At 44.1% G+C, this 27,500-nt stretch overlaps 1 protein-coding gene across 5 annotated transcripts in view; it reads left to right on the top strand.

Moving 5' to 3' along the window:
- Positions 1-27,500, top strand: part of LOC123516954 (protocadherin-15-like) — a 383,101-nt gene that overhangs the window by 18,282 nt on the left and 337,319 nt on the right. The gene's annotated exons all lie outside the window — the stretch shown is intronic.

Here is a 27,500-nt window from a genome sequence, read left to right as displayed (position 1 = left end):
TTTGTCTATGTCTGAGTCTCTGTGTCTGTTTTATTTAGTGTGTTTTTTTTTTTTTTACTTATTTCGTGTTATCTCTTCATCCTATCCCTCATATTTCTTTTAGTTTTACAATTCATTTATTTTCCTTTGTTTCTGGATTCACAGAGAACATTTTTTTCGTTTCTCGCTTTTCTCTCTAACGTCCCAACATCCTCTCCCGTTTAGACTTTTAACAGGATAAATGCTAATGAAGTTTTTTCACAGCTGTTCCATCAGTTCAACACTCAGTCTACGTCATCAAAAGGAACAAAAATCACTCTTGAGAATCCAGCTTTTGAAAACGGTATTCGTGAAGGGCTAAAGTACCTCAAAAGAGCGTTAGAGCGTTGAATTGTCGGTGGTGGTGGTGGTGGTGATGATGGTGGCGGTGGTGATGGTGGTGGTGGTGGTAAAGATGGTGGTGGTGGTGAAATGCTGCCTTAATTTAATACCTTGTGTAGCGGTGTGAGACGTGTGTAAGTCGGATTAGTGAACTTAAGGGGCCACACCAGCGGAGGTGCGAGGGGCTGAGGATAGCGAGAATGACTAGGAGGAGGAGGAGGAGGAGGAAGAGAAGTAGTTTCCAGTTTGGGTATGAGAGACCCACATCATCATCTTTATGTAGGCGGCAAGGAAGTTTCAAGACATTTTTCCCCGAGTTTTGACTAAATCTATATCAATTATTAGGGGAACTGGTCTTTTTTCAAAACTTTTGTTGCCCATGGCTGGTTTTACATCTTGCGTAAAAAAATATATATATATCACCAGAATGGATGATAGTTTTGTGGAGAGCCTCAACCTATGATGAATAGGGCTATGATACCTTATGAAATCCTGCTCTGGGGAAAGGCCGGTATTCTAAACGCTTTGCTCTCTCACCATCACTGCTTTTCAAAGGCTCCAGTTGTAAATACTCGTATTTTTCTGTTAATAGATTGGCAAGATTTCTAAATTATCATAATGAGAAACTGTTTGAAATTCCTGCTAGTTGTGTCTGTGGCCTTGAAAAATTGTCACAGTAAGAGGGGAAGGCGTAACTCGGGTCGGGGAAGGGACGCCCGTATGGGCGTGGAGGGAAGGGAGGGGATATAGGGTGAATGCACGTGAGGGGGGATGCAGAGTGTGTGCAGGTAGGTAGATAGGTGTCTCGGAAGGCCCCAGCGAAGTCAAATTGGCAGGTGGGTCGCGTCAAGAATCCAAGTTCATATTAATATACAGTGGCCTATCTTCCTCAACCAATGCTCTCTCTCTCTCTCTCTCTCTCTCTCTCTCTCTCTCTCTCTCTCTCTCTCTCTCTCTCTCTCTCTCTCTCTCTCTCTCTCTCTCTCTCTCTCTCTTATTCTCAGTTTGTGGTTGGCAGGCCTTATAGCGCTGCCATGGCTCACATTGGAAAGAGGCTGAAATATGGAACATGATGGCCGAGATTTTGCATTCTAGATATGAATAATGGAAGGGAGCGTTTTATTTGCGTCAGAAACGAAGGAAGGGGGCGCTGCTTGGTATTCACTGGTAAAGTCTCTGATTGAAGGCAATAAAACTGCATATAAGCACTACAGATATCTTTTGTATTGGTCCTAGAATACCTAACAGGTTAACTAGCTTGTAGATTTGAGACGTCTGAAATAATAATGACCTTATGCACGCTCAAAATATAAGAACGCTGAAGAAAATTTAGAGTGTCCGTCACGACAAACTTGATGAGATACAAACCAACATGTTGTGCTGAATTTTTAAATGCATTTGGCCGTGGAATTTTCCGAAGAGCATTGGTAGCTGTGTAGCACTTCAGCACCTTGACAGCACTTGACTTGCAGCACACAGGTACAGTCGCTACCAGGGAATATGTGCACAGTTTTCTCAAATTTTCGTCCAGAAGCGACAGAAATATTCCTTGATGGCGGCTGAACTGACGTATTTCAGTGTGTATGTCTTTGTTTGGATTCATTGAAGGATTTTGTCATGAAATCGTAAAATACAACGTAAAGCAGTGTATTCTAGTCTGAGTATAATCGGGGAAAATTATAATAAATTTGATTTTTTTAATGTCTCACTGAGTCTCCCAAATGCCCAGGGATGAAATGCCAGACATTTGTACTTCTTTCTTATATGGATCATTTAATGTTAATGAATTATTGTAATAATGAATTAAGAATGTTATAATGGTAAAAAAAAGGCAGTACGTGTTATCATGTCATGCCTCAACAGCTGAGCCCCGCTGTTGATGGCATCATCACCAAGCAAGCCTGTGTATTGCCTTCACATTTATTTATTTTCTCTCATGAACCAAAAGTTTTTGAATTTTGAAAATATTTGTTATCAGTATTTTTACTTTTTTTTTGGAATCATCACTGCATAATTCTTGATATTCAATAGAGCCGAGCGCAGCGTTGCAATGTCATTCAATAAAACTGAACTAAATGATTATTTCTGTGGCAAAAAGTTCGAGAAAGGCCGAGGAAACGCGCTCATTTGAATCCTAATCGACATGAACAAGTAATTGTTCCTGTCGCAATAAAGAAATATACTTCATCTTTCATTCCAGTCACAACAAAGTCTTTGTATGTTAATAAATAAGTAATAATGAAGCCATTCCTATAATGTAGCAGGCTGAATCAGATTTACCAAACAGTGAGACAACACCGTATTGTACTTATTGGAAACTGTTTATCTCTTTGTTGTGCTTATTTATTTTTTCATAAATTTTTTTGACCTGAAGTAAATATGAATTTCAATGGATTTTGTTATATAAGACGATTGCCAATTTCAGAAGGTTTGTGGTATGTTGCTGCCATACAAACTCAAGCTGAGCCGTAAGGCCCAAAGTGGCGTAGCTGGGAACCGGTGTTTTGTCATACAGAATGCGGCCTGGAAGTTACTTGACAGTTTCACAAGTAACACGTAGGCGCCTGGGAGAGAGTCGCTAACTGCCTACTAACTGGATTCATCTGACAAGCAAGGCTTTAAATCCCAGCGGGAAGCCAAGCATTTGTTACCAAGTCAACGCCTACCATCCATCCACTCGTTCAGCGCTGACTTAATAAGTGTGGTGGCGCTGCGTCCCAGATGAAGGGCGCAATCACACGCAAACGTCACAAAAAAACACCAAAAATCACGAACCTAATAAATGGTTGACGATCAGTGGAGTAGAGAGGGAAAGAGTTGCACTTTGTATAACATATTGCTTAGAGATTTACTTCATACAGCACTTCAATCCGGCACAGATGGACACCCAGGTTGTGGTGAAGAGTTAACCTGGTCTCGTGTTTTCTAGTACAGGAGATGAATGCACAATGGAGTGTCTGGGGACAGATATGACAGGTCCCCCAAGACGACGAGCCATGAAGACACAAAGACGGGCACAACATTATCTACTGGAGCAGCAATGGAAGGCAGAAGTTGGCGTAACTCTGACCCTTTGTTAAGATGTGGAGAGAGTAAGTCAAGGAGACGAGCAGCCTTGACATGATCCGATGTAACGTCTCCCGATGCAGGAAGCCACAAGCAGCGCACTCTTCAGCGGGGATGAGGAGGGGGCGCCGACATGCTGGCAACTATCTGTGTCGACATCTTCTCACGCTTCGGCAAGAATTAAGGAAGCGAAGGAATCCAATTAATTAATGAATGTAGTGGTGGACTTAGGAAATCTTATCGCACAAGACAGAGGAACAAAAATTTGAAATAATACCTCTCATTACCATTATCTTCACCACCTCCCTCTCCCACCAAAGAAGAAAAAGAAACGCAAACGTAAAACTCATTGGAAAGTTCATAGCGGCATTCACTTTTTACCCCGAGAGCCGCAGAACTTAAGTCGTGTCGAGATTTTAGTTTTTTACAAATACCAAAATGAAGCTGACTGGCGAAATTTCTAGTTACTGTCATTATGAGGCGGGAGGAGGTGAGCGAGGCTGGCACGGTGAGAGTGATGCAGCTTGCTATGTTCCGTAAGGCAATCTCTCCCTCCGTGAGTCTGGCCGTCCCTGAGCGTGTCTTGTGAGGTTAATGGAAGTTGCCGCCGCGTGACTGGGACCCTCCAAGGTATAGGTACAGTCGTGGTATAGGAAGTCGAGTAACCTTCTGCCATCCCCACCACGTCCTTACATCCGTATTCAGAAACACCTTCCCCTCTCACTACGACAATTTTCCAAGGCCACAGAGACAACTAGCCGGATTTTCAAGACAGTTTCTCCTCTTAGTAAACTAGAAATCTTGCCAATCTATCATCAGAACAGTAAAAATACTCTTAAAAACACGATTATCTTTAGCTGGAGCCTTTAGAAAGTAGTGATTTTCAGAGAGCTAAGCGTTGCAGAATACTGGCCTATGTCTGACAGTCCCTTACAAATCATGACTATAAGTAGACTCTTGGCAGATCACGAAACTTGAAGCTAAATCAGTGTAACCCACACCTGTATATAGACTAATGAATAAAATATAATGGATAGGAGTAGCAAAAGTTCCTCAAATTCTGGCCACAACAATACACAGAGTTTGGGACTTGCATGATGCTACTTCTGATGACGTCAATGCATACCTCGGCTCGAATTCTCAAACACTTCTGCGCTTCACCTTCGCTATTTCAAAAAGCTCTATCTAAATTTACACGAGTTTTTTAAGATGTTTTTACGGTTATAGAGGCAGCGTGACAAGATTTCTACATTATTAACTGGAGAAACACTCTTGAAAACCCCGCTAATCATCTCTGTGGCCTTTGAAAATAGTCGTGGTGAGAGAGCAAAGCGTTTTTGAATACGGACCCTTGTGTGGTGATGAGAGGGAAGTCACCGGCGCTACTCCAGCAACTGATGATGAGAAAAGTTACTGTCAAATTGAAGGTAAATAAGGTAAATACGATACCGCAAAATTAGCACCCTTAACGTCCCGCCGAAAAATAAATATTGCAGCATTAAGTATCAAAAAGAAAATTGAATACAGTTAAAAGCACAGAAAGATAGATTTTGTTAAGCTAAAAGATGAAAGGAAAACAAAAATAAAATATAAGAAAATACCGACAGAGGCAGAGAATCAGGAGCAGCAAAAATGTACCTTAGGACATTAAAAGTAACTCAGGAATCTTAAGGAGAGGAGGCAAGAACACTTTGGGGAAATGTTCAGGCAATAAACGATAATGAGAAAACCACCCAAGAGGCCCCGCGTATGACTTGCAGCTCCTCCGGACGTGTTCCTGGCCTTCACTCCGGAAAATATTGCACGCCTTGACGTCGTTAGACAATATGCATAATTCAAAACACCGTTAGCGAGTGAGAGAGTGAGACAGGCAGGCTGGCAGGGAGGAAGGGAGGGAGGGTGGCAGGCTGGCAGGGTGAGAGAGCAAGGGAGAGGAGGGAGAGTAGGGGAGAGGAGGAGCAGGGACGCATAAATCATCCTGCGCTTCATTATATTTTCGTTGATGTTTTGTTTAAGAATAAATAAAAATGAGATGAGTTTAAGATTTTTTTTACTTTTTTTTCAATTCGTCAGTATCTTGATTAATTGATTCGTGCTTGTGCTTGCCTCGTGCTGAAGGTAATTACTGGGGGTGATGATACTTGTGATAATGATGTGGCTAATAGAAAAAATAAGGATAATGAAGATGACGTTAATGGAAGTAACTATAGTGATGGTAATGACAATACTAGGAGTAGTAATGGTGATAATAATGATAATGGTAATAATAATGATAATGGTAATAATAATGATAATGGTAATAATAATGATAATGATAATAACATTGATAATAATGATAATGATGATGATGATGATGATGATGATACTGCTACTACTACTACTACTACTACTACTACTACTACTACTACTACTACTACTACTACTACTACTACTAACGCTACTATTGCTACTACCACTACTACTACTACTACTACCACTACTACTACTACTACTACTACTACTACTACTACTACTAATAATAATAATAATAATAATAATAATAATAGTAATAATAAAAATAATATCACAAACATCAACAACATCAACAACATTAGATAAACCAGTCTTCTAAAACGTTTATTCAAATATTTTCACGTTGAATTATCATCATCGATTTAACATGAAGATATTTTCAACCTTTTTTTTTTTACTCGAATAATTATTGTCCACATTCTCTTGGTGAGCGCATTGCCATCACTGTGAGAATCCCTTCCAGTCACCGACTTGACAATCCTCGCTGGTCTTCTGCTTCCTGTTGCTATTAATATGAGTACTCTGTCTCGTTTGCTCTGACAGGGTAGTGAGTGGTAGTGTGGTAATGTTATAGTTGTTGTTGCTTGTTGTTGTTGTTGTTTAGCCTCTTCCTTCTTATTCTACTTTTTTTTCTTTTCTTTCTTCTTTTTCTTCTTTTTGTTCTGCTGCTGTTTTTATTGTTATTAATTCGCATATTCTTGTCTATGTTCTGTCTACTTTTTCTTTGTCTTTTCCTCCTCCTCCTTTTTCTTCGTTTTCTTCTGCTGTTGTTGTTATTGTTCCTAGTTTACCCATTGCTTCCTTTTTTTTCTATATTCTGTTTACTTTTCCTTGTCTTTTCCTCCTCCTTTTCTTCGTTTTCTTCTGCTGTTGTTGTTATTGTTCCTAGTTCGCCCACTGCTTTTTTTTCTATGTCCCGCGTATTTTGTCTTTATTGTCATCAGTTCCCTCTGTGTCAATACAATAATCGTAAACTAAATTGTTGTCGGTACTCGTTTCCATTTCCTGCAGTGTGGCCTCGAACAAGAAGCAGAAACATTGTTAACGCGGAAACGATGCAGCCACGAACGAGCGACTCCCACGTGAACAGCTGTTATGAAAAGCAGCACATGCAAGAAACGGGAGGTGTTGAGGTATCGGAAGACTACTGATTAGCAAAACCTGCGTGTCTTTAAGTTGAAGAATGGAGGAAACAATCGCTGCAGGAACATTTAAATTCCTCAAAGGTCGCCGCATTGTCCAGCCATCAACACATCGGCTAGAAAAGAAAAAAATATCATGCGTTTCAAGCCTCCCACCGCCACCACGCCACTTCTTCAGGTCGTCATAACAACGGTGACTAAGATCCAAGTGATGTAATTCATTTAAATTTCCAAAGAGTCGCGGATAAAATGTTTGGCCAAAGGTTGCACGATGGATTGCCTCCTATTGTTACCGGCGACACCTGTTCTTAGCCTCGAACCAGCCTGTGGCAAGATGTCCTCGAGCTACCGCCCAACCTTGTAGACCCAAACCTAGCCCAAGAATGGATAACTTACTCCTTCCCATCATTTTACCTAACCCAAGAATGGAAAACTTACCTCATCTTGTCATTTTACCTAGGCCAAGAATGGATAACTTACCTCATATCATCATTCTACTTGGCCAAAGAATGGATTACTTATCTTGTCATTTCACCTAACCCAAGAATGGAAAACTTAGCCCATCTCATCATTTTACCTAGCCCAAGAATGGATAACTTACCCTATCACACCATTTTTCACCTCTGCCATGTTTAGCTCATTCCGGTTCAGTGCACTCCAGGAAAATTTTCAGTTTTTATAAGAAGTTACAATCCAGTTTATTTCATGTCAGCCCAGTAGTGCAGCATTTCAATAGAGTTCAGTCATGTCCAGTTGAACCCCATCCTAAACCGATTATCTTAACTCATGTCTACAGCATTTTCGAGAATACTTAAATCCACGTCAATACTGTCCATTTCCGTGCATTACATTCCTCTCCATGTCAACTAGTTTTTGCCATTCTGTCCTGTCAATATCCATTTTTATTCCAGCCCATTTAAAACCAACCTCTTTAAGCCCATTTTTGTGTTCCTTTTTCCAGTCCATTCAAGCCCATCTTTGCCCAGTACTAGCCTGCGCCACCTCCTTCTTCCTACCATTTAAGAACTCTCGTGGGATTAATCTGGCGAACTCTAAAGCATTCGAAAACGGTACCAGAATAGTCAGCCTCAAAATCACAGTTATCTGGCAGTCTAACAAGCGGTGAGGGTAGAAATTTTATAACGAAGCTTAATGGAAACAAAACAGTATCATTTCGAAACTCCATTATGAGAGGTGAGGCAATTGCGTTCAAGCTGGCGGCGGAAATCGTATGAACCACTCCACTAATTTGAAGTCACTCGGTTATTGAATTCAGTTTTATTAAGGAAAGCTCTCGGTATGATTGTGCCGTGCAATTTCTTAATTCTTATATACAAAAACAAAAACATGTGCTTCTTTTATGGCTGTTTTTAATCGATAAATTCTCCATCGATACATGTGCAATTTGAATAAGCGCTTTCCTAGAAGTGCTTTGTTTTGTCTGCGAGTATTTTGTGCTTTCTTTTATGTGTATTGTTATGAGAGAGAGAGAGAGAGAGAGAGAGAGAGAGAGAGAGAGAGACAGACAGACAGACAGACAGACAGACAGACAGTCAAACAGATAGGTAGACAGACAGAGAGAGAGAAAGTGAGAGAGAGGTGGTCAAGTTACCTCAAACAACAACCAAAAGCAAACTGGTCGAGAATGGAAGTATATTACTGAGAAAATTTTGTACAAAAAGGCCCACAATCACCTCCTTAGATAATAAACCTCATACATTTTACGAGTCACACTTCCTCATTTCTCAAACCATGAAAAAAAAAAGAGAGAAAAAAAAAACACTCCCCATCCGTCTTTATTCGGTAATTTCCCGCGACTTCCCCTTAAACCTTCTCATCATGACGCGGATAAGAAGTGCGTACGTTTAGTGGTCTGTCTGCCTGTCTCCCTTCCAATTCACTCTCTCGCCGCTGCTCTGCTTCGCCTCACGCCACCAGGAAACCTCGCCGCGTGCGTTTGTGTTCGTAGAAAACGCGAAAGTCTGTATAACCTTTTCCACAAAACCTTGGCATTATACGTGTTTTAAGACCGACGAAGTGCGTCTCACCGGTGTTAATTATCTAAGGTGATACAGTTCTTCGTCAGGGGCGGCACATAAAACCCATGAAAGTTGTATCAGCACGTCCCAAGACTGACCCAAGAAGTGTAATTACATCGCAGTGACCTTACCGGGGAGGGAGGCCTTAGCGGGTTGCGGCGGCCTGGTCTAGGTGCAGCGAAGGTCTACTGTCTTTTATTTTTATTACCTGTTCTCATGGCGATATTTCCGTGATGAATCAATCGCGTCCTTCATCAGGAAAGTAATCACCTGCCCACCTGGAGCTCGTCAGGCAGGTGGGTGGGTGGGTGGGTGGGTGAGTGAGTGCGGCGGTAATTGTTGTGCGTGTCGTCGTGGCAGGTGCGTTGTCTCGGCGTCTTGGCCCAGAGCACACCGCCATGATCACTGTGACCTCGTGTTTTGATTTTCCCTTTATCATCCCACGCGCGGCTCTGCTTTCGCTTGCTTGTAAAAGTGCGTGAAATGACTCCATGCCACCGCATCAATAGCCGCCAGCAAGTGGCAGTCGGGGGTGCTGAATGCGTTTCTTACATCGTCCTTCGTCAGCATCCCAGGGGCATTTCCCTCCCGCGCCACACCCTGCACCCTGCACCCTACTCCCTTCACACTACCGCTACACGCCTCCCCGGTGAAAACTGTGCCTCTGCCGGTAATACTCAACATCTGACTTTTTATTCAGCCGATAAGCGGAGTCCCTCCCCCAAAGGAATAACAAGTAGGTGTGCCGGAGGTCAGGTCGCTGAGCCGTAACGAACCCACGTTATAACTAACTTATCAACCACCAGCGTCGTGCACAACAGGAAGTCCCGCATAGGTTTTGCCTCCTCGTCCCTTCGGCAGGTGTGATCCACTGGCCTTGGCAACACTGGTTCCTCAGGCAGACAGTAAGCAGCCGCGGGGTCTGGTAACACTGATTCAGAAGTAGGCGTCATCTTGCGGTTGTTGCAGAAAATGTACTGGAACTGACGCGGCGCTGATCTGTGTGTGGCGCTGAGGACGTGACCACCGGATTCTGCAGGGCTGTGTGGACGCCTTCCCGCGCCGGGCGTGTTCGTGCTCTCGTATATCAAGGGACAATAATATTATTTTTTCTCCGATGGGACTCACGGTGACGGAAAGAGGCGCGGCGGAGCGGCGGCGAACATGAACCAGTAATCGGAGCGTAAAATGAGACTAAATCTGATAGAGAACCCCGGGAATATAACCTGCAGGTAATTAGGATCACATGTAATTACCTTCCAATTGTAACCCAGCACCTCCGGGGATTCCGAGGTGACAGTGAGTGCAGCAGGCAGGCGAACACGCGGGGAGTAGGCGCGGGGCGGGGCAGGACAGGATCAGGACGAGGGCAGAGCTGGGGCGGGGCCGAGATAGAACTGGGGCAGAGTGGCGGGAAAGGAAGAGGAAAAGAGATGGTTAAGAGATTGCTTGTGATAGTAAATTCAGTGGAACCATCCGTGATTCCTGGTTGAAAAGGGAATGTGCACGGGATGCTCCTCTCACTTCACTCCTCCCATTTCTCTCCCTCCCTCCTCCTCGTCTTGCTCTGTCTCTCTCGCAGCTGACCGGCCTGTTGGTGCCTCAGTCTTCTCCATAACGCTGATGGAGTCTGTGTCGCATGATATATCCTCTGACCTTGCCCTCCCTTGTCAAATGTTTATCCATCATATCATCATATCCTCTCCCCTACGTCTTCATATTTTCTTTCTCTCTTTCTTCCTATCCTTTTTCCTATTTCTCTTCCTTTCTTTTCCTCCTCCTTCTCCTTTTCTCCCTCTTCTTCTATCACTGGTCACTGAGGCAAGCATCTTAGGGGCACTGCCAACACGTATTGCTAATGTACTGCAGTCTTAATGGCTACTAAATCTGAAGATAAGAGGGTTAGTGTGATTACTGTCTCTCTCTCTCTCTCTCTCTCTCTCTCTCTCTCTCTCTCTCTCTCTCTCTCTCTCTCTCTCTCTCTCTCTCTCTCTCTCTCTCTCTCTCTCTCTCGGTTTATCTGTTATTTTCAATGGGTCCAAGACACAAGAAAGTTTTACCAATGCGCAATAGATTGTGCCCGCATTGTGTGGATCGGGAGCACCACAATACGTCATGGCTTTGTAGTTTCTTAATTCATGGATGCGTTTAATCTGTTGATGAATTACACACACACAAATCAAGTCTCCACCAACCACTTCCTTCGTTTTTACTCTTCCATCCCTTCCTCTTCTCCTCGCTCCAAGTCTTCCTTTTCCTCTCGCCCCTTCCTGCCTTCTCCTGCCTGCCTTCTCTCTCTCTCTCTCTCTCTCTCTCTCTCTCTCTCTCTCTCTCTCTCTCTCTCTCTCTCTCTCTCTCTCTCTCTCTCCTTCCCGGCATACCCTCCATTTGCCGTCCTCCTTCTTCCCTCATTAAATCACGTTCCCTCCTTAGTTCACTGCTCTCCGGAACGCTGCTAGTCAGACGCCACGCTTGCAAAAACTCCCCGTGTCACACCACTTCCTCCGAGACCCAGGTGGGCGGGCGGCGCCATGCTCCACCGACCAGCGCTCCTTGATGCTTGGAGGTCACATGATACCCACACTCTCCACGCCAACACGAAGCCTTGAAACTCACCCTCCAATATTCCCTTATCCCTTATTCCCCATTCGTCCCTCTGTATTATCTTCACTTTATAGAATGTCCCGTCCAACTCCTGGCCAGCTCCCTGTCGTGGCCCTGGTGATGTTTGGCCGGCCACAGGTGAAAATTGAGTGCAGTGGTGGGGAGTGCAGGAAAGAGTCAGTCTGGTGGGGAATATGGAATGAAGGTAGATGTCCAGAGAGTTTGGTGATAGTCCTTGTCTATAGTCTTGCTCCTACGCCGTGTTGAAGAGCGTCCAGGTGTCAGCGGCGTGCGTCAGTGGTCCGCTTCAGTTGTCTCGTAAAGAGGAGCACCGGGGCGTTAATAAAGAGGAGAAGGGGGAGCGTGCGTCGCCACCCAACCCTGCCACACTCCCAAAGCTCAGTGTTTCAAGACGCTCTCGACTTTCGTCAGGACTATTTTCAAAAGCCCACACAGACTCTCATTCAGATTCCCGTGGACGCTTCTTTGAACCCCAACTGATCATGCACAATCTTGTTAAACTATCACTAAGCTCACAAAAACCCATTACTTGGAGGCTCCACTAACTTCAACTCGAGCCTCTTGACAGTGGTGGAGATGCGGCGGCGAAGCGTGTGGAAATCCGAGCCCAGAATTGTGGCGGTGATGAAGGTCATAGAGAAGAGCGCGAAATCCATGATGAACGAGTGGGGAGCGCAGGGTGAGGCTTAGGCTTATTTACGACATGATCTGGCGACTTTCTCCCAAAAATCGAATTATCTGAAACCCACAGGCCGCGGGTGCAATTATTTATGGGTATTACCTCAGCTAAGCCAATTCTTCAACGCGTTCTAACTAAATGTCTTTTACTTGGAGGAAATGAGGCTGTTTGGCGTGAAGGAAAAAGCCGCGTCAACCTTGTATTTTAGCTGTCCAGACGCGTAGTTATATTATATAATCTACCTGCAGGTCCAGAAATGCCTTCCATTACCTGGAGAGAGAGAGAGAGAGAGAGAGAGAGAGAGAGAGAGAGAGAGAGAGAGAGAGAGAGAGAGACAGGCACACATAAATATAATCAGCCCAAAAAGTCAAACAAAATAAGCAATAAACCAAGAAGCAAAACTCAAAATGACTTCTTCAAAAATACACCACTAAAACGATGACAGGAAACACACACACACACACACACACACACACACACACACACACACACACACACACACACACACACACACACACACACACACACACACACACACACACACACACACACACACACACACACACACACTGAGAGAACAAGACACACGGGAAAAGAGAAAGAATGAACGGAAATGTAGCGACTGTCTTTACTCGTGTTTCTGAACCTCGTAAAAAGATGACACTCAATCTGCGGTGCTTTCCGGTGTGGGCAAAACCAGATTTGAGCTGAACTGAGCCACCAGTCAACCGTCCATCCAGTTATTTAGCCATCCAGTCAGTCATTCAGCCAGTCATTCAGTCAGTCAGTCAGGGAGCCATCCATCCATCTATCTATCCAGCCATCCAACCAGTCATTCAGCCAACCAGTCAGCGATCCATACATCAACCTAGTTAGCCATCCATCCGTCCTTCCATATATCCAGCCAGCCAGCCAGTCAGCCAGCCAGCCGGCCAGCCAGCCAGCCAGCCAGCCAGCCAGTCAGTAGTCTTCCCAATGCCTGAAGAAGAAGACTCACACTGGCAGATCTTAATTTTCCTTTCAATTTCCTTTTACTTTTTGCTTTCACATTATTTACTTATTTTTTCTTTCCCAGCTTTCTTTTCTTCTATTTTCATTCTTTATTTTGTTCGCTCGGTCCTTCCCTCCTTCTTTCCTTCTTCCCTTCCATTCACGTCCGTTTACATACATACTTAAAGGGAAGAGAATGTGTGTGTGTGTGTGTGTGTGTGTGTGTGTGTGTGTGTGTGTGTGTGTGTGTGTGTGCATCCCAGTCATCACTTTAATTCCGTCCTTCATTCATGGTATCTAGTGATCGCGTGTGACAGAAGTGCTTAATGTTCCTTTTTGTTGTTGTGTGGCAGAGTGTGAGGCTGAGTGTGTTTCCTAATGCATGGCCCGTCTGTCTGTCTGTGTGTGTGTGTGTGTGTGTGTGTGTGTGTGTGTGTGTGTGTGAGAGAGAGAGAGAGAGAAAGACAGACAGAAAAAAAGAGACAGAGATAATCCTATGATTGAGTTAAGTGATTTGCTTCCTAACTCTTTGCCTTAAAGTCTAAACCATTATTACATCAAATTACTTAAGTACCTCACCATCACCACCACCACCACCACCACTACCACCACCATGACCACTATCACGTAACTTTGTGTATCTATTGCCATATCTTTGTTAATATGAAGACTTGACTGGTAGGGCTGCTGCAAATATTCAAAAGGTGTTTGTCTCTCTCTCTCTCTCTCTCTCTCTCTCTCTCTCTCTCTCTCTCTCTCTCTCTCTCTCTCTCTCTCTCTCTCTCTCTCTCTCTCGTCAGTTTCGCAGTTCCTATGTAAATTCAAAACTTCTTTTGCTTTCTTTACTCTCATTTTTTTTTCTTATTTTCAAGCTTAATTTTGCATGTTATTCCTTTGTTTATCGATTATTTCTTCCTTTTACTCTTTTTTCTTTGTTTGTTTGTTATTTTTCTTCCTTTCTTTCCTTCATTCCTTCCCTTGCTTCTCTCTTTCCTTTCTTCCATATCCATTTATATACATCTGTAAAGGGTATTGATGAATCAGAAGCTCTATGTGTGTGTGTGTGTGTGTGTGTGTGTGTGTAGAATTGTTTATGTGTGACTATGTTACTACTACGTGCAAACACACAAGCGAAAACAAACACAAACACACACACACACACACACACACACACACACACACACACACACACACACACACACACACACACACACACACACACACACACGTCCGTCGCCTAATGTATACTTTGTGCATGGATGAATTCAGTGCTTGGCCGAATTCATCGTTCATGTCAAGCCATCGGTCGTAAAAACAGTTTTCCCGCTCGCAAAAATAAGAACACGAGATAAGAGAGCAACCGGGCAGCTGCTTTTGTATGCGGTTGGTGGCTTCCTCCCGCAAGAACTGACATTATGTATCTGTGTCATTATTATTTCTTTTTATACGTCGCTGATAAACCCGCGTGTTACCCTCGACCACTACACTGATGATAACGAAGAGTGACACCGCTGGAATCTTTTGTTTACAGGTGTAGCACTGCTCTCCTCCCTCGCTCGTCCCACCACTACCACCACCTCCACCACCACCTCCACTACCACCATCACCTCCCAACACACTCACACATAAACACACACACACGCGCACTCTCTCTCTCTCTCTCTCTCTCTCTCTCTCTCTCTCTCTCTCTCTCTCTCTCTCTCTCTCTCTCTCTCTCTCTCTCTCTCTCTCTCTCTCTCTCTCTCTCTTTTTGTACCTGAGGTGTGGTCCACTTCAGGTGTGGTCCATGCTGGCCTTGGTCATGGGTGCCTTTGCTTCAAAACAGGTGTTTTTTTTTTTTTTTTCTTGAAGTGTGTTGAGGGGACTACTATACAGAAGGTTAATGAGGTATTTTAGTGTAGGTGTGTCTCGTTAGGTGTGGGGTTAGCTTTGTTAAGAGGTGATGTATGTGTGTCTTGGATCAATTATGGTGTGGCTGTAGTAAGTGATTGCTTAGATTGATGAGTGGAACTTGGTTGATGAGTGGAACGGTCTCAGTGGTCATGTAGTTAGAGCTGAGTCAATAGGGAGCTTTAAAAGAAGGTTAGATAAGTTCATGGATGGGAATGATAGATGGAATTAGGTAGCTTAAACAGACAGTGACTGCCTCGTATATGCCTGGCGGCCTGTTGCAGCTTCCCTCTTTTCTTATGTTCTTATGACTGAGTGCTTGTCTTCAATGAGATGTGAATGATTTGTGATATCGTCAGGTTTGAAATGGTGTGGCTCTGTCAATAGATAGCTTAGTCTGGGTATTTATCCTGAGTCATTCGTTGGATTCCTTGTTATGTAATTGAGTTTGAAGTGGAGTAGAACAGTTTAGGTGTGTATGCTTTGTCTAGAAAATCATCGGTTCATAATCTCTTCAGTACCAGGACGCGTTTTTCATATTCATTCTGGTAACTATTTGGCGATTTCATGCAGCTTCAGAAACAAATATTGGGACTGGAATAGTTAAGACTGTGGCTATTAATCTTTTAACGTCCATAGACCCTTCCTAATGCAAATAAAATCGTCTAATCATATCCAAAATTCAATGTAAAAATGCGTTTCGTTAATAAAGGACTTAAATGTGGTGTGGCCTAGATAATATGTGACTTTGACCAGGTGTGCATCGACTCAGGTATAATTAAAAAAAACTAATTTAAACATAGCATAGACCAGATATATTTTAACTGACCTGTATTCATTGTTACTGAGCTGCTGAATCCATCATAGCCCAGCGTGTAGGTGTGGCTCTGGGCAGGTGTGATCTCTACCCACTAATATATGACTGAGACTCGCATGACGGCACTCCAAGCAGTCTTATTGGCACGCAGGAGCTCTTGGCGTTGAAGCACAAGAATATAATTAATACAAACACTTACGCATTCCGACATGATTGCACAGAGAGAGAGAGAGAGAGAGAGAGAGAGAGAGAGAGAGAGAGAGAGAGAGAGAGAGAGAGAGAGAGAGAGAGAGAGAGAGAGAGAGAGAGAGAGAGAGAGAGAGAGAGAGAGAGAGAGAGAGAGAGAGAGAGAGAGAGAGAGAGAGAGAGAGAGAGAGAGAGAGAACCCCCAGTCTTAGCCTCCAGCGTAATCTGAATAATATACAGTACAGTTCTTTGCTGCTCTCGGCCTGTGTTACTCCGTGCATGAAGAGGAGGTGGTCAGGCGAGGCGAGAGGGAAAGGAAGGAGAAGGAAGGAGGGAATGTACAACTGGGGAAAAAAAAAAGATTATTATGATAAAGAGGGGAAAAATAGTGGAAGCAGGAGCAGCAGCAGTAGCAGAATCAGCAGCATCAGCAACAGTAGAAGGACAAAAACTAAAGCATGATGATGATGATGATAATGATAATGATGATGATGTGGAGGAGGAGCAGGAGCAGTAGGAGAAATTTCTTGCTTTATAACAGAACATAAATGAGTAATTTGAGTACAAATTTGATGTGAAATTGTGTAAGGTTCCTTGGAAATAAGTTCGGTTAAAAATAGATCAATGTAACTGAGTATAAGAGATGTGAGCGTTGAGTGTACAGTCGCTGGGGAATGTCGTGTTAACTGCTGCACTCACTTCTATGCGAATTCTGTGCGTTTTCCATCTAAATTAAGTCCCTTGATATAATTACAAGGACTACCACATGTAGGCCTGGTAACTTCTTGCATCTTCCCTTATTTTTTTCATTCTCTTATGTTCTTATTGTGTGATTGCCAGCAGACTTAAACCCTTCAGTAACATGACGCGTTTCCATATTCATTCTGCTTACTATTTGGTGATTCTTTGCAGCTTCAGAGACTCATGTGGGGAATTTAAATTGTGAAGACTGTGGCCATTAATCTTCTGACCTCCATAGACCCTTCTTAATGTAAATAAAATTGCCTAATCGCACACAAATCTTAAGGTAAAATCATGTCCCAGCACTGAAGGGGTTAAAGTTGACGGAGAATACAGTGTACCACGTTAACAGATGTTGAACCACGAATCCATCTGTTAGGTTCACGTGTTAGGTTTGCTCTTCCCTCTAGAGTAATTTACTGCCGTATCGTGGATGTGAAGACGTTGGAGGCCCATGGGAGACCTCTGTTTTCTCCCTCTCTGGTCCTAAGCCTCAGTCCAGCAACGCATATTCTCATTCCGCTCCTCGCCAAGCTGTCCATGAACTTCTTCCAGTGTCTCCTTGCTGAGTAAATCCCACGACATCCTGAGACAAGCAAGACAATACACCCAGCACAGGATGGAGACAAGTACACTATATATCAGAAAACATACCCAGAAATTCCTCGGGTAAATAGCGAACTGAGGACAAGGAGAATAAAGAGCATGCCAGCCAGTACATCGCCAGCTGTCCCGCAGAATGATACACGCCACATGTCACCTGGTCTAGCTACACCATTGCAACCACCACCACCACCGCCACCACCACTGCCATGAAGGCCTCCACCACGACTCACTTTCCTCCTCCTCCTTCTCTACGTCCTCACCCAAGCGTTACCAGGTCGGCAGAAATTGAATTCATAATTGTTCGCTTCTTCTCCAGGGCAAATTTCCGCTCCTTTGTCACTCGCTGGCCCATGGACCGTGTGGTGAGAGAGAGAGAGAGAGAGAGAGAGAGAGAGAGAGATTTTGCCTTTCCTCTACGTTTCTTTTTATCCTCTTCTGTCTTACTTTCTGTTAATTAGATAGTTAATGGGTTGGTCTGTTTATTTGTTAGTCTGGCTCTCTCTCTCTCTCTCTCTCTCTCTCTCTCTCTCTCTCTCTCTCTCTCTCTCTCTCTCTCTCTCTCTCTCTCTCTCTCTCTCTCTCTCTCTCTCTCTCTCTCTCTCTCTCTCTCTCTCTCTCTCTCTCTCTCTTATGCAGTGCAATCGGTGGCCTAGTCGCGGCTCATGGAAGCGTGATGATAGAAACAGCACGGCGTAATTTCACCAACGAAACCTGAAGAGAGAGAGAGAGAGAGAGAGAGAGAGAGAGAGCCCTTTAAATGGTTACGCTTCATCATATGTCATCGAGGTAAAAACACTTAAAGGAGATAAAAATAATGTGTGATACAGAGAAGAGAAATTACCCACACTCCCTTCTCCTTCAGCGCCTTCTTCAGGAGGAGGAGGAGGAGGAGGAGGAGGAGAAGGAGGAGGAGGAGAAGTGTGCTCTACTTACCTGCTTTTAGTTACTGGATAAGCAGATACATGTTATACACTTGCTTGAACTTTATCTACATGCCGCCCTAGGGAGGAGGAGGAGGAAGAAGAGGAGGAAGAGGAGGAGGAGAAGGAGAAGGAGGAGGAAGACGAGGAGGAGGAGGGAATAGGCCCGGATAAAGGAGTCATGGCCGTGTTTTGTGCGTTTGTGCGTGTGAGTGTGCGTTGTGTGTGTGCTTGTACACTGAACATATTCCTCAGGGACACACACACACACACACACACACACACACACACACACACACACACACACACACACACACACACATACACACACACGCAGGCACAAAGATCGTAGAGGCCTTAGTCATTGTTGGCGCGTGTTTTTGCGGGTCCTTTATATTCTGTGTGTTTTTCGACCTTTCTTCGTGTTTTTTTAGGCGGGAAGTGGCAACTCGGAAATGTCTTCAGAAAGGCGAAGTGTCGACCCGTGAAGGTAAAGAAGTCAGTGAAGGTCTGTCTCCTGCTGTACTGCCCGTGTGTGTGTGTGTGTGTGTGTGTGTGTGTGTGTGTGTGTGTGTGTGTGTGTGTGTGTGAGGGGAGGGGAATTACAGTGATAGTCTTGGTGGTGGTAGTGGTGATGGTAATAGTAGTAGTGATAGGAGTAGTAGTAATAATAGTAATAGTAGTGGTAGTAGTAATGGTAGTAGTAGTGGTAGTAGTAGTAGAAGTAGTAATAGTAGTGGTAGTAGTAGTAGTAGTAGTAGTAGTAGTAGTAGTAGTAGTAGTAGTAGTAGTAGTAGCAGTTACGTAAATGCACTCTTTGTGGAGTTAATGAAATTATTATTCATTCATTCATCTTATTCTCATATTTCGTGGATGCGTGTTCCAAAATACAGTGCTATTCAGTGTATCTCTCTCTCTCTCTCTCTCTCTCTCTCTCTCTCTCTCTCTCTCTCTCTCTCTCTCTCTCTCTCTCTCTCTCTCTCTCTCTCTCTCTCTCTCTCTCTCTCTCTCTCTCTCTCTCTCTCTCTCTCTCTCTCTCTCTCCTCTCCTCCTCCTCCTTCCTCCTCCTCCTCCTCCTCCTCTTCCTCCCCCACCCATTCCTTTTCCCTCCTCACCTCCCTGTAACCCCTACCACTCTCCCGCCTCCCTTTACCCCCTCGGCCTTCCCTCGGGACAGGTAGGGTCGCCCGTTGCCCGAAACATTACCTGCAAGGATCACGTGGCCCCGGGGTTGCCCTAAGAACCCTGGGAGAGAGAGAGAGAGAGATCTTGCATCACTCTCTCTCCTTCTCTCTCTCTCTCTCTCTCTCTCTCTCTCTCTCTCTCTCTCTCTCTCTCTCTCTCTCTCTCTCTCTCTCTCTCTCTCTCTCTCTCTCTCTCTCTCTCTCTCTCTCTCTCTCTCTCTCTCTCTCTCTCTCTCTCTCTCTCTCTCTCTCTTTTTCCCGGTACAGTCCCGCCCTTTCCGCTCCTCGTCCTTTCATCGTATTCTTTTGTCTTTTATCTTTTATCAGTTTTATGTGTTTCTTGTGTTTCTTTTTTATTATTATTTCGTTTCTCTCTTTCGCTCTTGTGTTGTCTGTCTGTGATTTGTTTTTGATCCCCATGTATGGGGACCACAAATTGTAGAGGATTTCGCTGCAGGACTTAGCCCTGTTAATGGGCCTAATATTTAGAATTAGTATATAATGTATTGTGTACTTGTAAGTGTATCTTTAAGGACTGATGACGAGGTCGCTGTGCTACTGATACAGGATAACCTAGATGGGCCCTGGTGGCCGTTTGTTATCCTATTATTTATGTTATGTTATGTTATGTTATGTGTTTGTTTCTGTTTGTTAATGTGTGTATATTCTTTGTTCGAAGCAATGAGTGAGTGGATGGTTGATGTGTGTGTGTGTGTGTGTGTGTGTGTGTGTGTGTGTGTGTGTGTGTGTGTGTGTGTGTGTGTTTGTCTGACAGCATCATTATAAATTCACTCTGTTATCTGCTTCTAGGCGAGCCAAAAAAAAGAACAATAACACGAACAAGAAGGGACAGAAAAAAAATCTAGCCAGGAATATTAAACTGTCTCATTTATTTGTGCCTCAGATCAGTAAAATGACGGGAGACTTTCACAGCGTTGATCTGGCCACTCAACGATCCTGAGGCCCTGCGTGTGCTGAGGAGAGGAGGGAGGAGAGCAGCATTACTTGAGAGCAGCTCATGGTATAAAGACACTAAGGAGAATAAGACAGGACAGATAACCAGATGTAAAGATAAAACTATTAAAGAAGGCCTAATTGGACACTTTGAGATAAACGAACAACTAATGCCATTACTGTAATCATCACGAGTGAAGATTAGGACAGGAACTCTTCATAATACAACTCACACAGGAGCGCAAATGACGGTAGCAGTAATTATAATGACAGAAATAATGTTTACAATATAAGACGGTAATATAGTAATTGTAATGACAGCAATCATGATAACAATGCATTCTTGACTGGTGGCCGGGGCACTGCAGGCTGCGGAAGGGCGGACCGACAGCGGAAGTCACTCACTGCTTTAGTAAAACTAGTCCCGGGAAAATCTGGTCTCGTTGAGAAATTCAGGTTTTGAGGGAAAAAAGAGGGAAGATCACTGTTTTTTGGGAGGAAACCATCATGAATGAGCAAAGGAAGTCAACTGAATTTTTTGCGCTGAGTAATATGAGCTTTACAGAGAGAGAGAGAGAGAGAGAGAGAGAGAGAGAGAGAGAGAGAGAGCTTCGTAGTGTATCATTGGTGTCTCTTAACCACAACTCTGCGTCGCTTGAGGGACAGGAAGTGTTGTGGCAGAGAGAGAGAGAGAGAGAGAGAGAGAGAGAGAGAGAGAGAGAGAGAGAGAGAGAGAGAGAGAGAGAGAGAAAACACCCATTATTGCCCAACGTTGAAAAGGTCAGAGAGAGATAAACAGAATACAGTACATAATCATGGTGTGTGTGTGTGTGTGTGTGTGTGTGTGTGTGTGTGTGTGTGTGTGTGTGTGTGTGTGTGTTTCTTTGTATTCGTGATTCTGTTTGCTATTGTTTTTGTCATTGTTGTGTTTTATGTTATTATTATTATTATTATTATTATTATTATTATTATTATTTTTATTATTACTATTGTTAATACTATTATTATTACTATTACTTGTGCTACTGCCAATACTAATGCGATATCTAATGGAACTCTGCTGCTACTACTAATTTTACTATTACTACTGCTGCTTCTGCTGCTGCTACTATTACTACTACTACTACTACTACTACTACTACTACTACTACTACTATTACTACCACTATCCCACCACTATCACTACCACTACTACTACTGCTACTACCACCACTATCACTACCACTACTACTACTGCTACTACCACCACTACCACCAGAACCAGAATCTCGTCCACCCACCCTTCCACCCTCCAACCCACAAACTACCACCACTACCACCATCACCATCTATCTATATACCTGCACCCTCCTCCTTCCCTCCCTCCCTTCCTCCTGCCATTACTATTATTTGCAGTGCCAGTAGATTAGGTATATTTATCGGTTTATCGGAGCAGAGAGAGAGAGAGAGAGAGAGAGAGAGAGAGAGAGAGAGACGGTGAGGGGCAGTGATGATGCGTGATTATACGATATTGGCGATAAAGATGCGCGCACCCATGAAGATACACCTCACCTTCTCCCCCTCCTCTTCCTCCTCCTACTTCTCCTCCTCCTGCTCCTCCTCCGATAAGGTGACTCCTGCAGGCGGAATAAGATGCAGCCGCAGATGCGATCACTTGATAGCCGCACCTGCCTCACATCTCCCTCCCTGCAGGGCTCCAGATCGCCTCCCCGCGCCCCTGTACTTGTTCGTCCAGCTCCTCCCTCTTATTAGTGAAATCGCCATCTGATTAACCAACTCCCCCTATCTGATCACTTATCTTCCTCCTCATCTGAGCGGCCGCCCCTTCAAGCCCGACTCGCCCATCACCGCGCCCCGCCCCCCTCCATCATCGCCTCCACTGCCGCTGTTCTCCCTGCTTCTCCTCCTCCTCCTGCTGCTGTTTTTTTATATGGTTCTATTTTTGCTGTGGTTCTGCTTCTGTGTATCTTGTTTGGTTTTGTGGTTATGTGGTTGGTGATGGTGGTGGTGGTAGTGGTTGGTGGTGGTGGTGGTGGTGGTGGTGGTGGATTTTTTGGTGTGGTATTGCGGGTGATGGTGCTTAATTAAGTCAGTGTCATATTTGATTGTATCGTCATTGTTAGGTTTGCTTCTAAGGCAACGATTACTATTGGTGTTGTTGATATTGTCACTGCTAGTACCACTACCTTTACTACCACTACTACTGCTGCTGCTGCTACTACTACTACTACTACTACTACTACTACTACTACTACTACTACTACTACCAATAATACAACAACAACAACAACTACTACTACTACTACTACTACTACTACTACTACTACTACTACTACTACTACTACTACTACTATTACTACTATTACTACAATAAGTTTTTCTAATACACCCACATTGGATTTACCCAACAAAAAGCATTAACAGCAAAAAACAAATCAACATCCAGTAATAACCTCTGTGTGTGTGTGTGTGTGTGTGTGTGTGTGTGTGTGTGTGATCGTCTAGTTTGCTGCACCATATGGCAAGATTATTTCTCTTGCTGCTTATCTTCCCCTTTGGCCTTCCCTTCCATTCCCTTTTCTCCCCCACTCCCCTTGCCCTCCGTTCTTCCACCACCACCACCACACCACCGCCGTCGCCGCCGCCGCCGTCTTCATCTGATCAGCGCTCTGTGGATCGTATCTCGCACTTCTCTCCACTGCAAAAACCTGTCTAAATCTCTGGCTCTTTAAGGAATCGCCGGAATTGCAATGATTACCACCGTGGCGCGATAGTTACTGTTGTCCTCGCCCCTCCTCCTCCTCTTCCTCCTCCTCCTCCTCCTCCTCCTCCTCCTCCTCCTCCTCCTCCTCCTCCTCCTCCTCCTCCTCCTCCACCTGCATCAACTCTCCATACTGCCTCCGTTCCGCCACCTGCCGTCCCTGTTCCCTGGTCTTACTGCTAATTTTCCTGCTGTCGCTACTGCTTTTTCTTTCACTAGCTGGTGTTTCAATTTGTGTATCTGCTTCTGCTTCCTGTCCTTTTGTTTCTCGTATTTTAATTTCTCTCTCATTTTGTTGCATGAATTTTTTTTCTATCTATTTATTTATTTATGTGTGTATTTTCTTCTTTCGTTCTCTATTGTTGTTGTTTTTTTCCTTCGTGTGTTGTTAATTTCGTATTGTGTTTTTGGGGATCCGCATGGTGAGTGTTGTGTCTTCTCTTCATTTTCTTCTTATATTCTGATCTTATCCTTACCGTTTTCTCTCCTCTGTTCTGTGCTCCTGTGTGTGTGTGTGTGTGTGTGTGTGTGTGTGTGTGTGTCTGCTCCCCGTCTTCTTTTCTCATCACTGCTAATATCTAATCTGTAATCTCTTTTCTGATCCTCGCACAACTTTTTAGCTTCTCTCTGCTCCTCTCTCCTTCTCTCTGCTCTTCTTTGCTCCTTTCAATCACCCTTTCCGCACGTCTCATTTTTTCCCTTCTCCCAATCTCGCTTCTACGTTTTTTTTCCCTTGCACTGTATTCTTTTCGTGACCAACATGAACTTACGAGGCTCTCTGTATGTTTTTCACTCCTTTCCAGAGCTTTTCATCCACTAAAGCACTTTCTAGGCCGTTTCTGTTTTTCTAGTCTCTTTTCTGCCCGTTTTCTGTCCATTGTTGATGTTTTTATTTCTACCTCTTCTCTGCTCTTTCCAATCCTTCTTGTTATTAATCTCTCTCTCTCTCTCTCTCTCTCTCTCTCTCTCTCTCTCTCTCTCTCTCTCTCTCTCTCTCTCTCTCTCTCTCTCTCTCTCTCTCTCTCTCTCTCTCTCTCTCTCTCTCTCTCTCTCTCTCTATCTATCTATCTATTCTATCTATCTCTAATATAGCCAGAGTTAACATTGACAACTCAATTTGATATCTACTCATAATGCGCAGTCTGAGAGAGAGAGAGAGAGAGAGAGAGAGAGAGAGAGAGAGAGAGAGAGAGAGAGAGAGAGAGAGAGAGAGAGAGAGAGAGAGAGAGAGAGAGAGAGAGAGAGAGGTGAAGGAGGTATGTGCCGGAGCCTAAACTCTCAGCCTCCACATCACCTGAGGGTTTCCGGTGACCGTGGTGTTCCCTGCCGCGGGCGGGTCATGTGGGAGGAGGAGGAGGAGGAGGAGGCTGGAAGGACTGAGCAGAGAGAGAGAGAGAGAGAGAGAGAGAGAGAGAGAGAGAGAGACTAAGCTACGTGCCCTTTCTTGCTGCAGGAGACACGTACAAGATAATCTCAGTCTTGTGCACCTGTCTCCTCCTCCTTCTCCTCCTCCTCCTCCTCCTCCTCCTTGCGGTCGCGTCTTTATGGCTGCAGGGAGAACATCAGCCGGTCACACCTGCCCACTTGTTCTCCTCCACTTCATTCTCTTTCATCTCCTACTTTTTTCCACGCCTTTTTGTACATCCTTCCATTCATGATTGTTTCCTTCTCTTCCTCCTCCTCCTCCTCCTCCTCCTCCTCCTCCTCCTCCTCCTCCTCCTCCTCCTCCTCCTCCTCCTCCTCCTCAGTGTCTTCTGTCATTATCACCATTTCTCTCTCATCATGACTGTCATTTCACAGCTTTCATATTAATTCATTGGGAATTTTGCAGATCACTTTATATGACAAGAATCAGTGATGTGGTAGTAGTAGTAGTAGTACTTGTTGTTGTTGTAGTAGTAGTAGCAGTAGTAGAAGGAGTAGTAGTGTTAGAAGTAGTGGTAGTAGTAGTAGTAGTAGTAGTAGTAGCAGTAGCAGCAGCAGCAGCAGCAGCAGTAGTAGTTGTTGTGTGCAGCAGCAGCAGCAGCATTGGTAGATTAGCAGCAGCAGCAGCAGCAGCAGCAGCAGCAGCAGCAGCAGCAGCAGCAGCAGCAGCAGCAGCAGCAGCAGCAGCAGCAGCAGCAGCAGCAGCAGCAGCAGCAGCAAGCAGCAGCAGCAGCAGCAGCAGCAGCAGCAGCAGCAGCAGCAGCAGCAGTAGCAGCAGCAGCAGCAGCAGCAGCAGCAGTAGCAGCAGCAGCAGCAGGCAACGCTGGTGGTGATGGTAATTGTGGTGGTGGTGATCGTGGTGGTGGTTACCGTGGTGGTGGTGATATTGGTAATGGTCACGTTGGTGATCTTGATAATAGTGGTGGTGGTGATATTGGTAATGGTAGTGATGTTGGTAATAGTGATGGCGGTGGTGGTGATGGTGGTAGTGGTGATTTGCTGACTTCCAGGAACGTGTTGACAAGAAAATTAGAAAATAGTGATAAGAAAATGAGGAAAGTGAAAGCAAGAGAGAGAGAGAGAGAGAGAGAGAGAAAATAAAAAAGAAAACAAGGAGCAGTTTCTCTTTTATGAACTACAATAACGCATCTCTTGAAGCAGAAAGAAAAGGAAGAAAAGGGAGAGAGAGAGAGAGAGAGAGAGAGAGAGAGAGAGAGAGAGAGAGAGAGAGAGAGAGAGAGAGAAACACGTGCAGGAGTAAGAAGAAAAATTGTAAAAATAAAACAGTAATCCTAGAGAGAAAGAGAGAGAGAGAGAGAGAGAGAGTAAAAAAAAAGAAAATATAACCACTAATAATCACTTATAACAATCAGGTACAATGAGGAAAAGTAAGAGAGAGAGAGAGAGAGAGAGAGAGAGAGAGAGAGAGAGAGAGAGAGAGAGAGAGAGAGAAAAAAAATATGAAAAAAAAAACAGATAATTTTAAAGATCCGTTTAGATGAGTTTAGGTTAAGATGATAAAGATTTAAGAACGAAAAAACTACACGAAAGAAATTTAAAGGTTGTCGTAGCAAAGGAGACGCACTTTATTATTTTCTTCCTGCACTTACTACTACTAAAGTGTTTGCTATTAAATGAGAGAGAGAAAAATGTGCGTTGGTGCCGAGAGAAACTTTTGCCCGAGTGACGGAAGCGTGTGTGTGTGTGTGTGTGTGTGTGTGTGTGTGTGTGTGTGGGTGTGGGTGTGGGTGGGTAAGTGGGTGTTAGGTAAGTGGGGTAAAATCAATAAAAAGTAGAGAGAAACCTGAAGAAATTTATTGGGGGTATCTGGAGAAGAGGTGAGGGAGGACGACCACTGAAAGAAAATGTAGAAGACAGAAAGATGAAGGAGAAAGAATAGAAATACACAAGAGAAACCACAAGAAGTCGTCAGGCCTACACGTGGCAATACAAGCATAGAAAAGATACCTGCTTCTAGTCACCTCCTCCTCCTTTCCATGAATGTAACTAATATCCCTTTAAGTTAGGATAGGTTAGGTTAGGTTAACGACTTGGCCATAACAACCAGATTATTGAGTCTCTTCAATTAATTTCCTATTATATTTGAGATCTAATTTTATTTTAAGAGAAGAGAAAGGAGGAGGAGAAAGAGGGGAAGGAAGAGAGAGAGGACAAGGAAGAAGAAAAGAAGGAGAAAGAGGAGAGGAAACAAATCATAATATAAAGGAAAAATATAAAATGATGATAATGAAACTGTGATAAGGAGATGAATAAGAATCAAAAACTACAAGAAAATATTAGAAAAAGAAAAAATAGAAGAAGGAGGAATAAAAAAGAAGAGGAGGAGGAGGAGGAGGAGGAGGAGGAGGAGGAGGAGGAGGAGGAGGGGGAGGGGGAGGGGAAGGTAGGCACGACAGGAAGCACAGATAGGTTACGCAGACAGAATAGTTGATCGGCACAGAAAATTTGCTTAAAATAGACAGGAAGTATGGCCAGGCTGACACACGCTACTGAATGATTGCCCGCCCCTAAATCATGCCGCCCTGGGGAAAGAGAGAGAGAGAGAGAGAGAGAGAGAGAGAGAGAGAGAGAGAGATTGGACAAACACAAGGCACACACACACACACACACACACACACACACACACACACACACACACACACACACACACACACACACACACACACACAGTACAATGACCAATAAGTAAACGGAAAATAGCAAGAGAACATGAGGAAAGGTTTAAGAAAAAAAGTATTAAGATTCTAAGACACATTGCTGCTGCTGCTACTACTACTACTATTACTACTACTACTACTACTA

The sequence above is a fragment of the Portunus trituberculatus genome, chromosome 41, assembly GCF_017591435.1.
Source record: "Portunus trituberculatus isolate SZX2019 chromosome 41, ASM1759143v1, whole genome shotgun sequence".
Taxonomy (NCBI): domain Eukaryota; kingdom Metazoa; phylum Arthropoda; class Malacostraca; order Decapoda; family Portunidae; genus Portunus; species Portunus trituberculatus.
Note: the sequence above shows the minus strand (reverse complement) of the source record. Positions and strands in the feature narration are given on the sequence as shown.